This window comes from Cebus imitator, unplaced genomic scaffold (genome assembly GCF_001604975.1).
Source record: "Cebus imitator isolate Cc_AM_T3 unplaced genomic scaffold, Cebus_imitator-1.0 Scaffold408, whole genome shotgun sequence".
In the NCBI taxonomy this organism is placed as follows: domain Eukaryota; kingdom Metazoa; phylum Chordata; class Mammalia; order Primates; family Cebidae; genus Cebus; species Cebus imitator.
In genome coordinates, this window is record NW_016107723.1 from 781,076 (window position 1) to 798,492 (window position 17,417).

Consider the following 17,417-nt stretch of genomic DNA (forward strand, 5'->3'; position numbering starts at 1 on the left):
TCTTCTTTTGTAATGTGTCTGTTCATATCCTTTGCCCACTTTTGAATGGGCTTGTTTGTTTTTCTCTGGCAAATCTGTTTTAGTTCTTTGTAAATTCTGGATATCAGCCCTTTGTCATATGGGTAGACTGCAAAAATGTTTTCCCATTCTGTTGGTTGCTGATTCACTCTAATGACTGTTTCTTTTGCCATGCAGAAGCTGTGGAGTTTGATTAGGTCCCATTTGTCTATTTTGGCTTAAAGACTTAAACATAAGACCTAACACCATAAAAACCCTAGAAGAAAATCTAGGCAAAACCATTCAGGACATAGGCATAGGCAAGGACTTCATGACCAAAAGCATTGGCAACAAAAGCCATGGTGTGTCTTATATTGATCATTCCTTGGCGTTGTAAAATCTGCATTGAGATTTTTTATGCTTAACCTCTCATCTTGATGTGCTTCTCTGCCTAACTAAGCCCATGGTATCTATAAGACTTGGATACACAAACTTGAGTATCTGAACCTGTTTATTCCTGACTCTTTGCTGTCTAAATTTCTGCACAATGCTTTTATTCTGATTATGCCTTAAATAAGGACACATTAACATGCAACTTCATTCTTTTTACATATTCATGATGCCTGTAACTACGTATTTCTTAGAAATGTTAACTTGTTGTCTGCAAAAGGAGTTTGTATAATTTGGAGACAATTTTTAGTTAATATTTCCAATTTTATCCTCCTGCTGTGGATACTATGATACATGTATATTAAATGTTGGAGCTTCTGCCCTGCTGTGTTACCAACATCTATGTAGTAGAGTACAGTTTTATGACTCACTTTCTACTATCAGAAATAACTGCTACTGGACCTGGTCTGTCACCACAAATACCTGCAAAACTGGGAAATACATGAACTGTCTCCAGACATTGGATAATAGGTGTCACAAGACTACAATCACTGAGAGAAAGTAAACAAAATAGGTTAGCCACATGGTTATACTGGTTTTCTGTGTGAATGCATGCTCCTGACTAGCCAAAGGAAGCCCAAGAGTGGTGTCACTAGCTGAGAAGAAAAAAGATGGGAATTTGAGGCTACCGAGCTAGCTGAAATTTTCAGAGCAGTGTACAAGAGAGAATATATGTGTGTGAAGAAGTAGTTTAAGAAATCTGCATGAATCGCCTTCAGTCTTTGGCTGAATACCAAGTGGAACATGTGTAAGCTGGCACTCCCAAAGGCTAGAGAATGACTGCTAGAGGAAGCGCAACTACTAGGAAGTCATGAGCTGAACAACTGTTTCAGCTTGCACAGAACAGATGTTTTAATTCTAATTAGCCAGCTATTATTTACGACAATAGGTAGCAGAGAAGCTACATTTTAGTGGTAGGTCTACTGAAGCCCTCAAGTAAAGATTTCTCTATTAAGGAAAACAACAAAATCCAAATAATCAAGATGATATTTGTAATGCTCAATATAAAGTAAAAAAATTAAAAACATGCAAAAAGCAGTTAATGAGACCCATAACCAGGAGAAACATTAATCATTACTAAAAATGACGGATCTGTCAGAATTAGCAGATGTCCTATAACAGCTATTAAAAATTAGTTCAAGTTTTTTAGGCAACACCTAATCATAAGAACAAAACAATTATGGAATCTCAATAGAGAAATGGAGATTATAACAAAAAAACTGGAAAAATATGAAACTGAAAAACCATAATATCTAAAACAAACACTGAAGAATCTTTACACTAAATTAAAAACTATAGAGGAAAAGAACAATGAATCAGGAGTAAAAAAGTAGAAACTATACAAACTGAAGCAAAGAAAGACAAAATGCTGAAAAAAATTAGAACCAATCTCACTGACCTATATGATAATATTCAAAGATCAATTATATGTGTAATTGGGGTACCAGAAGAAAATAAAGTTGTGTTAGAAAAAAAAAATTTTGACGAGACATTAGGTATTGGCTGAATATATTCTTAGGCTCATGACATATACAAAGGTACAGATCTGAGCAACTCAGACAACTCCAGGGACAAACATCAATAAAAAACATGCCAAGGAGTATCATAATTAAATTATAACAATAATAATAAAATTATAACATTAACAATAATTATACTGATACATACAGGAGGAATCCTAGTAGCAAGTTTTCATCATTTGTCAGGGTTTTACTATGCTGTTTAGAACCTGTTTATCTTTGCAATGCTCTTATCTCAATTTTTCCCCTCTTTTATGTAAATTTAAATTTATAATGTCACCTTTTTCAGTAGTCCCAAGAATCGAGCCTTAATGTCTCTTCCTAGTTTATCCTAGTACATGTAGAAAAGGTCCTGTATTTCCTTCAGGATGTAACTACGTTTTTGCAGGTCAACTCAATTCCAATGGGGTTGATTATGATCTTTAAATTTTTTATTATTAAGGTGTAATGCAAATGAAATCATTCCAACATTCTTGATCTAAAAAATTCTGTAACTTTTGACAAACACATTATTATGGGCTAAAGTGTGGTTCTCCCAAATTTATACAATTAAGACTTTACTTCCAGTACCTCAGAATATTTGGAGATAGTTCCTTCATAGAGGTGAGTAAATTAAACTGAGGAAGTTAGCATGTGCCCCAATCCAATCTAATTTGTGTGCTTATACAAAGAGAAAATTTGAGCACAAAGAGAGACATCCAGGAACTGGGTCACAGAGGAAAGGCCAAGCAAAGACAGGGAGAAGATGGTCCTGGACAAGCCAAGAAGATAAGTCTCAGAAAAAAACACACCTGTAAACATTTAGTTTTTTGCTCCTATAGTTTTGCCTTTCTCAAACATTCTTATAAGTGAAATAATACAGCATGCGGCCTTTTGAGTCTGGCTTCTTTCATTTAGCATACTACATCAAAGATTCATCTATATTACTTTGTATATCAACAGTTTGTTTAATTGCTGTGATTATTTCATTACATACAAGTGAGTTGTTTACAGTTTTGTGGTTATGAAAAAAAGTCACTAAAATCTTTATGGTTAGTCTTTAGATTTTTGTGTAAACTTGTGTAAACTTGTTTCATTTACTTGGATAAATATTCAGGAGTTGGGTATCTGGTCATGTGGTAACTATATATTGAACTTTATAAGAAAGTGACAAGCTGACTTCAAAATAGGCTGTACCAGTTTGCATTCTCACCAGCAAAATACATTCTTTTCAGCTTGTATAAATATTTATTTATTTATTTTATTGTAACACTCTTAATAGATGTGTAGTAGTATGTCATTGCAATTTTAATTTGCACTTAGGTAATGACTAATGATATTAAACATATTTTCATGTGTTTACTTGCCATATATATTTATTTTTACCTTGATGAAATGTCTGCTAAAATATTTTGCTTCTTTTAAATTTGTTTTTCTTATTTAAACTTTAATGAGTTTTTATATATACTATTGCTACATGTCCTTTTTAAGTATATAACATCAAAATATTTTGTCCTTAACAATGACTTACTCATTCTGTTACATATTTTTCAAAAGGCAAAAGCTGTTAGTGTACATGAAGGCCAAATTTATCTTCTCTTTTTTTAATAAGTCACACTTTTACTGTGTTATCTAAGAATTATTTGACTAATCCAAAGTCACAAAGATAGTCTTTGATGTTTTCTGTAAGTTAAGACTCAAAGGAATTTTACTTCTGTAATTCATGTTGAGGTAATTTTTGTGTAAATTAGAAAGTAAGGATTTAGGGTATTTGTTTTTCATAAGGATGTATAATTGTTCCAGCACTATTTATTGAAGATTCTCCTTTCTCTATTAAATTGTCTTTGCATCTGTGTTGAAAATCAATTGATCACATATATAGCAAATATATATGTATACATATATTTTTTTAATATGTGGTGTTTTATTGGTTTTTCTCCCCAAGCTTCTTAATAAAAAGGCATTAGTAATTCATTAATTTTCAACTCTGAGATTTGGTTTACACATTTAACCAATATTTATGTTTAAAGGTAATATTTGGTGATCTTGAGTTTATTTCAAAAGGTCAACTTTTATATTATTAAAATTCAAAATACAAGCTTCTTGATAGATTGTTGATATGTTAAATTAATTCTTGCTTTAACAATGCTTCAATTATTACTGAGAACTTTGTGTTTTGTATTGCACTTGATGTTCTGTAGAAACTGGATAGAGAACATGCTATAGCCCTATGATCATTTAGCTATTTAGGATACATGATATATAAAGAAAGGAGATAATGGTGACATCAAATTGTACATTTATTAAATTACTGAATTAATCTGTATGTGTATGCTAGGATAGAGAAATAGTATAAGTGATGTTCATTCGCTTAGTCGTCTCCCTGATGAGCATGAATTCTAGGTGTGTACAATGTGAGTAGAAAATTGTTGTTCCCTTACTTGCTCTGTTTATTTCATCCCTCTGTCAACATTAATACCACATTGGAGTGAAAATTATTCTACATTTGTAGCTTGGCATTTTTCAAAAAGCATGACTTCACAATATTGGCAAATAAAATAAAATGTGATTAGAAGCAATGATGAGAAATGAAGAAATTTTCAAGGGTAATTTTGACCTTAAAATTTACTCTCCCATATAAGATGAAACTTTTCTGAACCACACATTAAATAAGTAAATAGTGAATACAAACAAACATATATACATATGCAAAATATTTACTTTTTGTTGAGAGGGAAATATGAGAACATTATAAGCAGGAGAAACAACAGAGTAGGGGATAGAATGAAAACTAACCTGCTCTACATGACAGACTATAAAAGAAGTGTGGTGAATTTGAAAGGGTGAAATATGAGGTTAGACAATTATTAAGGAGCCAGATATATAGATTTTTACACAAAACCTATGAGTTTGATTTGGCTCCAACTGGTAGTAGAGACTAAGCAAAGTCTTTACTCACCCAATTTTTATATATGGTATGTCTGGGGGATTTTATCCTGGGTTAAGAAGCTGCTACCTTTGATACAGGCTAAGAAAGAATATTTCCTGTGTGTACACATAGACTTGTGTGTGTCCACATTGTTAAAATTGAAATAGCTGTACAATTAAATAAATCTGTCACAGTATACCCTTTGCCTGAGTACAAAACGGATAAGAAAATATTTTCTTGGTTACTTCTGATGACAAATGTATCCATGAAAGTTAGTGGAATGACTTCTAACCAAGACTCAGGATCATCTACATCTAGGTCAGTAAATAGTTATCAATTATATATGAATACAAGCCCTGTCATGAAAACAGTGTCCTATTTTTTTATTTTTCAGACTTTGAGGTACTGCTTATCTTTCAGATTAATTATAAAGAGTACCAGTAGTTTTGTTCTTCATAGGAATTCTACTTCGAAGCATATACTTTACCATTACATTTGTTGTAGGCATTTATTTCAGGTTAAAAAATATCTTGATATTTCAAGTTAGCATTTGTAGCTGTTTCCCCATTTGAATCAGGATTTTACCTTTCCTATGCAACCAAAACAAACCAAAAAGACAATATAAAGCAACTGTGATTTGTTTGCAAGTATTTTTATCTAAACTGCTTCAGTTTTCTCATTGACTGAAATATAATAAATAATGTTATCTTACAAATAAGTTTACACTCACTAATCACCATGATTATAATTTTATTTACTGAGATTTCATGTAAGATTTCTTTTGGGGAAAAAAATTGTTCATTTGCTAACATTTAAACATGCCATTCCGAATTACTGATTGAGGGGGAACCTGAAAAGGAGTTGTAGCATTGACAGAGAATTAGGAATGGGTAAGTCTAGTTTTAGATATTTAGAGTTTGATGCAGTGACATTAACTGACACTGTAAAACAGATTTATAAATTCCCAAGTAAGTAATATATATTTAAAAGGTGTTCCAAAGAAGAAGGAAAGAGAATAACAAAGAACCAAATATAATTGCTAAAGGCATCTCATAATGAGAGAAAAACAGGAAATTGCATAATATGTATTAAAAACTTTACTTCATAAAACTCATTTTGAAATACAGTTTTATTAATATATTTGAATTCATACTTTAAAGTAAATATGATTGTTGCAATCATGGCCTGGTTTGAAAACCCTAGTACAATGTGCCATTTCTACTCTTTCCATTGAGAGATGAATTGTATTTGTCTACCTCTCTGAATCTGGTCTTGAGTCTTGCTTTCACCAATGGAACATGTCAGAAATGACAATGGGAAACTTCTAAGCTATAGTCATGAAACCATGCACTCTCTTAGAAATGCAAACATCACATGTGAGGAAGGCCAGACTAATCTAGTCTCCTTGAGAATAAAAAACACATGGAGAGAGGCCCAGACATCTAGGCATTACAGCTGAACCTCCATCCAACCCCTTAGCTGGACTTAGCAGCATGAAGGAGCACAGGTAAAAACAGAAAAGGAAACATCCAATTAAACTGATGATTTGTGAGGCTTAATACATTGTAAATTGTTTTAAGCTACTATGATTTGGAGTACTGTAGTTGTTTTGGAACAATGCATAACTAACATACACAAACACACACAGGCTCCTTTCCTTGTTCAACTATTTTCAATTCACAAGTGTCATATTTATACCTATGTGGCTTGATAAATACGGTGATATTATATAGGATTTCCTTAGTTAAAATTAGCAGAATGATTAATATTTATTTAGTCTTTTGTGTAAAAAAAGCACATTATGACGTTAATCAGTTTAGGGATCAACTCAATTTTCTAGTAGAAAGAAAACAGGATTTGGAGATTTAAAAAAAACAATTTAAAGCAACAACCTGAAGACTTTACTAACGAGGTGACTGAGTGATTTTGGGCAAATTATTTTATCTCTCTAGAACTCTGTTTTCTCATTTAGTTAAAAAGAATTTTAAGAGAGATAATTATCAAGATTTTAAATGCATATACATATATAATATGCATATATGTATATGTATAGTGCATGTTTTAACTAAAATTCTTTTTAACTAAATAAGAAAATAAGGATCTAGGGAGACAAAATGAACAAACATTGAATATACATATACATATATAATAGGCATTTATTTGTATATGCCTTTAAAACCTTAAGAATTATCTATCTTAAATATATACAATATATAATCGATCTTTTTAAAAATACATTAAAAATGTTTGTGGTGTTGTTTTGTCTGTTTCTAAGTTATAATTCAGAAAGTTCATCAGAATTTGCTTCCAGTATTTCACTTCCCTTATTTAACATAATGTATAGCATATTCTAAAGTATGAATAGTTCACTGAAAATACTGCCCCAAATGTTTCACTGAAAAATATTTTAAGATGACTGAAACAACTTTTATAATGTTACTCATTTCCATACTATTTTATATCATCATTTTATTTATATTCATGTCAATAGACTCTGAAAATTTAAAAAGTGAAACTAATGTATCTCTGTGAATCTGAAATCCACAAAATAAAACATGAATACTGAGTCAACAGATGAAGGAAAACTAAAGAAATTTAAAAATATACTATGCATTTCCATTTGTCAAACAATATATTCATTGTAGTAAGAAGACTCTGCCACAGACATCTAGGTGTGGCATCTTATCCATTCATTGCTGGCATGCCAGTCAATCATATTTTGACGTATTTGACAAGTCAAATAAGGTAGAAAAAAGTACTCGTAAAGATACTTACTCAAATCTCAGAAGATCTGCTCATGAAGAAATGACATCAGAAACCTTTAATGTTGACAATTTGAAGACATTACATGTCAATCATAAACTCTGATTTTTCTCCTTGCAGTTATTAATGTGTAATTCCATTTGTATGGCAAAAGTCACTCTGGCATTTACAGATAGTTAAACAGTATATATGGTATATTTTAACTTTCCACGGTAATTTTGAATTTTCACTGAAAAATTAGGGAATAAACTAATTTATAACAGTGACTTGTGGAATTTGTGGAGTTGATATACACAATTATAATCTCATCAAACTACTTATGAACATCCTATAAATAATTTAAAAATTAATTAAACTAGGATCATTAGTTTCTGTTACTACTTGAGGTATTTGAAGACATTTAAAAATTGTAGTTGTCGACTAAGAGCAAAGAATGAAAAATGAAAGTAATCTTTTGAAATTGTCTGTAGAAGATGGCAGATTGTAGGCATTGCTAGCATGCATCTCTCACTTGGAAAGACAAAATAATTCACACTGCAAACTTTTTTCCAAGAAGCAACAAAGGAACTTAACAGAAAAGTTTCATTTAAAACAATAGAGCCTTTGAAAGAACCTACAGCATTCACCAGAGAGAAAACTAAGTCTCCAGAGCATGAGATTAGGGACAGACTGCCACTGTGACATACACTCCCATGGGAGGGTCAGGAAATCCATGTCACAGAGAAAGGCCATAACCCTACCCAGTGCTGGAGCTGATTTAGTGAGCAGTCTAGACTGTATGAGAAGGATGCTTTGTGTGTACTCAGAGACTCCAGTGGGCATGGAGGGAAGTCATTCCTGATCCTACTGCACAGGGGAACTTGTGAAAGTCTGCTAGCTAACTCACGTGGTGGTCATAGATTGAGAGAAGCTCCCAACTTAGATTTGTGATATAACCTGTAGAGGGGATGAACTCCATTGGCCAGAACTGAGCAGGAAATGTGCTATTGTCGTGGATGCAAAAGCTGAAAAGCCCTGCTTCATGGGTGGACTGGGAAAAACATTACCTGAAAGCCACAGTTTCTGTCTCCAGCAAAAAGGTTTGTGGCCTGGGGGCAGTTCTGTGTTCTGAGTGCAGAATGCCTGGGACTCAGCTAGCTGCTCCTAGCAGAACACCGTGTGTGAGAGACCTTCCTTGCCAAGTATGGGGGAGTTGAGTGGGGCTCACTGGCAACTGCTAACCTCTCACACAACATGCAGATTCTTTTGTGTAGCAGAGGCAGCTGTGCTCTTCCCTAGAACACCACTCCAGCAGACAGGAAACTCTTCCCCCATCTTCAATGGAGCTACTGCTTGCACCTGTATATAGGAAGCCAGAGGATGGAACTACCTGACCCAGCCCCCACCTGGCTTTGCCCTACCACCTGTCCTGGTACTGTAACACAAGAGGCCCTGGTAGCGTAACAAGGAATAAGGATCTTTGGGAGCTCCATGGTACCTTCTACTACCTGAGGCACCAGGGGACCTCCCCTGAGTAACATAAGGCAAGCACAGATTCCACCACTACCCATGCAGCTGGTGCTCTTTTGTAAGTGTCACCTTCTGGCTAGAGGCCAGCTGGCACAGCCCATTACAACATCTGCAGGCACAATAACAGCATTCAGGAAATAAAACTTTTGCTCAACCTCAGCCATCATCATTGCTTGCATCAGCTTGGGTAACCAGGAGCTCCTGAGCCTGTTCATGTGCTCAGTACATTACTACTGCAGCTGACATTTCAAAAAGCGAACATATCAAAACTATTTATAACCATAGAAATCTAAGAGTCTATGTCACTCCCCTTCCACTCCCATCAGAGTTGATGTTGGTACTGACTGCTGGAAGACTTGAGAATAGGTCATATCACTCGATTTCTTGCAGACATTTCCTAGAACCAGCATGGAGTATGGCAGCTCCACTGGGCAACTATATCCACGGCAGCAGCAGGACTCACAGTAGTTTTCTCACGGACTTCTATTCAAAGACCAGCTCCCAATATATCAAAGTGGATTCAAGATCTCTCAAAGTGATTGAGTGGTCAGTGAAAAAGAAAAAAAAAAAGACAAAGAAGAGTTTTCTTCAAAGCTGGGCCCACGGGAGACACTACATAAAGCCACTCCATGGATGTCTAAAATTCCCCTGAAACCTCAGTTTTTTGTTAAGCTCTTTCAATAGGGGAGGTGAGTGAGGCTACACAACAGTATGGTAATGATCATACAAAAGGAATACATTTGCAAAACTGGTACACAAAGATCACAATGTCAGCATAGAAACCATAAACCTTAGCAAGAATAGAGGTTAAACATAAACTTAAAATCATCAGCAAGAAAAGCATTAGGCTCACAGCTGCATGGGGAACAGGATCTGACACAAGACAACCAGCCTGACCACAAAACTGCAAGAGGGGGGAGACCCCCATGCAGGACTGGAGGAGCAGTGGGAGAAGAAAGACTTACATCCTTGTCTCTACCACAGAGGTTTTTCCTCATGACAGACGCCCCTCATACATCCGTTTATAGGCTCTCCTTAAGAGTCACATTCTCTTTCCAGGGCCATAATCAATATGCCTTTCCTGGGAAAGGAATCAAGGTAATAAGCCTCTCCATTACACGTCCGTTTATAGGCTCTCTGCAATGAGAAGCTTATTACGTGCTGTTATCTCTCTCCAGCAGTCAGGTTATGTGGTTTGTCTCTTACACAGAGTTCCTGTTTCTATAAGAACAGCTCAGCAGAACCAAAGTTACAAGTTACAGCTCAGCTTTTCATATTATTCTTCATTTTCTCATACATGTTCAACACAGTAAACAACAAGCATCACAAAGCAAATAACTCATTTTAGGGAAACAAAATTCTAAGAGAATTTACAGGTTAAAAATCAACAACAATTTCTTCTTCTTATATCAGATAGCTCGGGTTTTGCCAATTCCTCCAGAAGCTTGGGGTTGCTCAGTCACCACCGTGGGGTCCACAATGTACCAAGCAGACTTCTACTCATTGGGGAAGAGGGAGTGTACCACATTAAGAGAGCACCCCACGGAACCTCGAGTCCCTGAGCTTTCCATTTGTGGGAAGTTTCTTTCAGCAGAGGCACAAGTGCAATGCTGGGTCCAGTAGGGAAAGTCTACAGCTCTATCCCAACAGTCAGACAGCCCTGAGGCTCACAAAGAGAATTGGAGAAGGAGACTTCTTTCCCTCACTCACCATTGCAAACACAGTTAGGGGTTCTCCCATGGTAACCCACCAAGGGTACATCTGTAGACAGCCTTTCATACTGTATTCTCGCAGGAGTCCCCCCAGGTTGATGCTTAGACAAGAGGTAGAGTGACAATCCCTGTCTACACAGAACATCAGCATTCCTGGAGTGAAAAGAGGTGTCTGTCTGATCTGAATAGCTGGAACACTGCATCAGGAGTGTGCCTTGGAGGTGAAACACTTTGCTGCTGGTCTAATGGAAAGCTGTGGTGACTCCCTCCCTTTCTCCTGAAAAGATCTCAGAGCATTTCGCTGAGAACTCCCCAGCCACGTCTTTTAAGGCTGGGACCTCTTGCCCATCATTGGAGCATTGCATTTACGTACCTGTTTAGCCACAGTCAGTTTTTATGCATGTGCACCTCCTACTGATTCGATGCCTGAACTCTTCAAAGCAGTGAATAAGATAGTAGGGGGAAAAATATTTTTAGGTGTACACCACTAGGGAATAAGTTAAGCTTCATAAAACCTCAGCTATTCCAACTCACAAGAGACAGTGAACGAACTCCGGCACTTAGTACACCATTATTAAAACCAGTGTCTGAGAAGGCTAAAGTTTCTCTACAACCAAGGAACTCATACAGAGTCTTTGCTACTGAAGACACCCAGAGCCAAAACTAGGTGAAAATAAACAATAATCAATAATGTGCCATCCTCCAGGGGAAAAAAATAGGAAATTTAAAAAAAAAAAACAGTAAAGGTAGTATCGAGAGGAGGATCCAAGATGGCGGATTAGACACAACTCCAGTGCACAACACCCAGTGAGAGAGAAGCAGAAACCCAGAAATCTCCTAGCTCCAACTGAGGTACCAGGAGCATTTCAATGGGTCTGGTCCGAGGGTGAGCAAAGCCCACTCAAGGCAGACCAAGGTGGGGAGGAGTGCTGCTTCACCCAGAAAGTGCATCTGACCGGTGAGTCAGAGGCACCACCTCTGGTGCTGCAGTCCAGATACAATGCTTCCCCGAAAGCCTCAGCAATACACAGAACAGGGGATTTTTGCCAGTCAAGCACAGGGAATTACAAGTGTGAAGTTGAATAAGAGTCAGCAGGCTGAGCTATCGCCCCCTCCCCCTGCCCGGAGAGAGAGGGAGCTGTAAGCCTGAGCAGCTGGGTGGTCCCTACACCATGACTGGAGAGAGAGGAAGCTGAAAGGGGGAGAAGGCCAGGTGCAGCTGGGCAGGTCCCTACCCACCCCTACAAACCCTAGAGGGCTGAAGCTCTGACTCTAGTGGGTTGCGTAGCCAGTGCCACAGTCTGAGATGAAACCTGAATGATCTGGCCCAGTGGAGGAAAGGCACAACCCACCACTAGAGGGGTGGGACTGGGCTACATGTTTTAACAAAAAACACATGAAGCATACGTAGCAACGGGACTGAACAGCGTTCTTGACAACACAGCAGGGCCTACAGGTCAGCAGAACAGGTGGGCCTAATCTCCCAGCATAAACAAAAAAGACACAGGAAGCTTCCCTAGTAACCTGAAGGGGTCCCTAGAAACCCAGTAGCATCCCCACAGTCAGACAAGCAACCTCATCAAGCAGCTCTCTGACACCACAGCCAGGTAAATCCACAAAGATGGGAAAAAAACAGCACAAAAAAAGGTGAAACCATCAAAGACCAGAACATTGCTTCTCCTTCAAAGGATCACAACTCCTCAACAACATAGGATCACAACCTGACTGAGAAGGAGTGTGAAGAATTGACAGAAACAGGATTCAGAAGGTGGATAATAACAGGGAACTTTTCAGAACTAAAGGAACACATTCTAACTCAATGCAAAGAAATCAAAAACCTTGAAAAAAGGTTAGACAAAATGCTAACTAAAATAACCAGCTTAGAGAAGAACATAAACGCCTTGATGGAGTTGAAAAACACAGCACGAGAACTACGTGAATCAAACACAAGTTTTAATAGCCAAATCGATCAAGCAGAAGAAAGGATATCAGAGATTAAAGATCAACTCAATGAAATAAAAAGAGAAGGCAATACAAGAGAAAAAAGAGTGAAAAGAAATGAACAAAGCCTCAAAGAAATACGGGATTATGTGAAAAAACCTAATCTATGCTTGATCAGTGTACCTGAATACGATGGGGAGAATGAATCCAAGCTGGAAAACACATGCCAGGATATTATCCAGGAGAAATTCCCAAGCCTAGCAAGGCAGTCCACATATCACATTCAAGAAATATAGAGAAGTCCACAAAGATATTCCTCAAGAAGAGCAACCCCAAGGCACATAATCATCAGATTCACCAGGGTTGAAATGAAGGAAAAAATGCTAAGGGCAGCCAGAGAGAAAGGTCAGGTCACCCACAGAGGGAAGCCAATCAGACTCACAGCAGATCTCTTGGCAGAAGCCCTACAAGCCGGAAGAGAGTAGGGGCCAATATTCAACATCCGTAAAGAAAAGAACTTTCAACCCAGAATCTCATATCCAGCCAAACTAAGCTTCATAAGTGAAGGAGAAATAAAATCCTTTACAGACAAGCAATTATTGAGAGATCTTGTCACCACCAGACCTGCCCTACAAGAGCTCCTGAAAGAAACATTAAGCATGGAAAGGAACAATTACCAGTCACAGCAAAAGCAAACCAGTTGGCAAAGACCAAAAATGCAATGAAGAAAATGAGTCAATTAATGAGAAAGAAAACCAGCCAGTAACAAAATGGCAGGATCAAATTCACCCATAACAATATTAACCCTAAATGTAAATGGCCCAAACACCCCAATCAAAAGACACAGACTGGCAAACTGGATAAAAAGTCAGAACCCATCGGTTTGCTGTATTCAAGAAACCCAACTCACATACAAAGACACACATAGGCTCAAAATAAAGGGATGGAAGAAGATTTACCAAGCAAATGGAGAACAAAAAAAAGCAGGGGTTGCAATCCTAGTCTCTGGTAAAATGGACTTCAAACCAACAAAGATCAAAAGAGACAAAGAAGGACATTACATAATGGTAAATGGATCAATCCAACAGGAAGAGTTAACTATCCTAAATATATATGCCCCCCTCAACACAGCAGCACCTAGATACATAAAGCAAGTTCTTAACGACCTAAAATGAGATTTAGACTCCCACACAATAATAGTGGGAGACTTCAATACTCCACTGTCAATATTAGACAGATCAATGAGACAGAAAATTAACAAGGATATCCAGGACTTGAACGCAGAGCTGGACCAAGCGGATCTAATAGACATATACGGAACACTCCATCCCAAATCCACAGAATATACATTTTTCTCAGCACCATGTTGCACTTACTCTAAAATTGAGCACATTATTGGAAGCAAATCACTCCTCAGCAAATGCAAAAGAACACAAATCATAACAGTCTATCAGACCACAGCACAATCAGACTAGAACTCAGGATAAAGAAACACACTCAAACCCACACAACCACTTAGAAACTGAACAACTTGCTTCTGAATGTTGACTGGATAAACAATGAAATGAAGGCAGAAATAAAGATGTTCTTTGAAACCAACCAGAATGAAGACACAACTTACAAGAGTCTCTGGGTCACCTTTAAAGCAGTATAGAGAGGGAAATTTATAGCAATAAATGCCCACCGGAGAAGAGAGAAAAGATCTAAAATCGACACCCTATCATCAAAATTGAAAGAACTAGAGGAGCAAGATAAAAAAAAAGAAAAAAAAACCTCAAAAGCTAGCAGAAGACAAGAGATAACTAAGATCAGGGCAGAACTGAAGTAGAGACACAAAAAACCCTTCAAAAAAATCAATAAATCCAGGAGCTGGTTTTTTGAAAAGATGAACAAAATAGACAGATGGCTATCCAGATTAATAAAAAAGAAAAGGGAGAAGAATCAAATAGATGCAATAAAAAACGATAAAGGGGATATCACCAATGATCCCACAGAAACACAAACTACCATCAGAGATTACTACAAAAAGCTCTACTCACATAAACCAGTAAACCAGGAAGAAATGGATAAATTCCTAGACACTTATACTATACCAAAACTAAACCAGGAGGAGGCTGAAACCCTGAATAGACCAATAACAAGGGTTGAAATAGAGGCAGCAATCAATAGCCTACCAACTAAAAAAAGTCCAGGTCCAGATGGGTTCACAGCCAAATTCTACCAGATGTACACAGAGCAGCTGGTTCCATTCCTTCTGAAACTGTATCAAACAATACAAAAGGAGGGAATCCTCCCTAACTCATTTTATGAGACCAACATCATCCTGATACCAAAACCAGGCAGAGACTCAACTAAAAAAGAAAACTTCAGGCCAATATCCATGATAAACATCGACACAAAAATCTTCAATAAAATACTGGCAAACAGATTGCAACAGTACATCAAGAAGCTTATCATACTTTCACAAGACCATACTTTCACAAGAAGTATGGTCATTGTGAAAATGACCATACTTCCAAAGTAATCCATACATTCAATGCTATCCCCATCAAGCTACCAATGATCTTCTTCACAGAACTGGAAAAAACCACTTTAAACTTCATATGGAATCACAGAAGACCCTGCATAGCCAAGACAATCCTAAGCAAAAATAACAAAGCCAGAGGCATCACACTGCCAGACTTCAAACTATACTACAAGGCTACATTAATCAAAACAGCATGGTACTGGTACCAAAACAGAGACATGGACCAATGGAACAGAACAGCGACTCCAGAAGAAATACCACATGTCTACAACGATCTGATCTTTGACAAACCCAGCAAAACCAAGCAATGGGGAAAGGACTCCATGTTTAATAAATGGTGTTGGGAAAACTGGCTAGCAATGTACAGAAAGCAGAAGCTGTACCACTACCTGTCACCTTACACTAAAATTAACTCCAGATGGATCAAAGATTTAAACATAAAACCTAACACCATAAAAAACAGTAGAAGAAAACGTAGGTAAAACCATCCAGGACATAGGCACAGGCGAGGACTTCATGACTAAAACACCAAGAGCAATGGCAATAAAAGCCAGGATAGACAAATGGGATCTAATTAAACTCCAGAGCTTCTGTATGGCAAAAGAAACAATCATAGAACAAACCGGCAACCAACAGAATGGGAAAAAATTTTTGCAACCTACCCATCTGACAAAGGGCTAATATCCACAACCTACAAAGAACTAAAACAGATAGACAAGAAAAAAACAAACCCATTCAAAAGCGGGCAAAGGATATGAACAGACACTTTTCAAAAGAGGACATATACGAGGCCAACAAACATGAAAAAATGCTTATCATCACTGGTCATTAGAGAAATGCAAATCAAAACCACACTGAGATATCATCTCACGCCAGTTAGAATGGTGATCATTAAAAAATTGGGAGACAACAGATGCTGGAGAGGATGTGGTGAAATACTAACACTCTTACACAGTTGGTGGGAGTGTAAATTAGTTCAACAATTGTGGAAGACAGTGTGGTGATTTCTCAAGGATCTAGAAATACAAATTCCATTTGACCCAGCAATCCCACTATTGGGTATATACCCAAAGAACTATAAATCATTGTACTGTAAAGACACATGCACATATATGTTCATTGCAGCCCTGTGTACAATTGCAAAGACCCGGAACCAACCCAAATGCCCATTTATGATAGACTCGACAAAGAAAACGTGGTACATATATACCATGGAATACTATGCAGCCATAAAAAACGATGAGTTCATGTCCTCTGTAGGGACTTGGATGAATCTGGAAACCATCATTCTCAGCAAATTGACCCAAGAACAGAAAGCCAAGCACCATATGTTCTCACTCATAGGTGGGTGTTGAACAATGAGAACACATGGACTCAGGGGAGAGGAACATCACACACGGGGACAGTTGGGTGGGGTAGGGGAGAATCCACAGGGGGTGTGGAGGGAGGGGGGCTGGGAAGGGATAACATGGGAAGAAATGTCAGATATAGTATGCACCTAAAATAAAATAAATTTAAAAAACCAGTCATATCAAAATTAAATTCAAAAGTAATTACAATAGTCTACACAAATGAAAAAGAATCAGAAAAATAATTCTGGAAACATGAAAAAACAGTTATGTAACACCCCCAAAAGATCACACCAACTCTCCAGCAGTGGCTTCAACCCAAGATAAAGTCATTGAAATACCAGATAAGTAATTTAAAGGATTGATTACTAATTTACTTAAGGACATACAAGAGAATGGTGAAAAACAACATGAAGAATATTTTTCTAAAGAAAACTGATATAAATAAGGAATTTAAAAGAGGTAGATATACTAAAGAAAAACGTATCATAACTTCTGAAAATAAAAGAAACATTTAGGGAACTACAAAATGCGGCTGAAAGTTTTACAACAGATAGACCAAGTATTGAATTTCAGAGGTCGAAGACAAGGCTTTCGAATTAACCCAATCAGATTTTAAAAAATGAAGATAAAAGAATTAAAATAAATGAACTAAGTCTCCGAGAAATATGGATTTATGTAAAATGGCCAAATTTAATCATTATAGATGTTTCTTTGCAAGAAAAAAAATGTTTGGAAAAC

General features: G+C 37.0%; 1 long non-coding RNA gene across 1 annotated transcript in view; it reads right to left on the reverse strand.

Annotated features, from left to right (window-relative positions):
- Positions 1–262: 262 nt before the first annotated feature.
- LOC108289644 overlaps positions 263–17,417 on the reverse strand; it is a 30,649-nt gene continuing 13,494 nt past the window's right edge. Inside the window, exon 3 of the long non-coding RNA XR_001819250.2 lies at positions 263–7,694. This is a non-coding gene — a long non-coding RNA (uncharacterized LOC108289644). The remainder of the gene's footprint in view (positions 7,695–17,417) is intronic.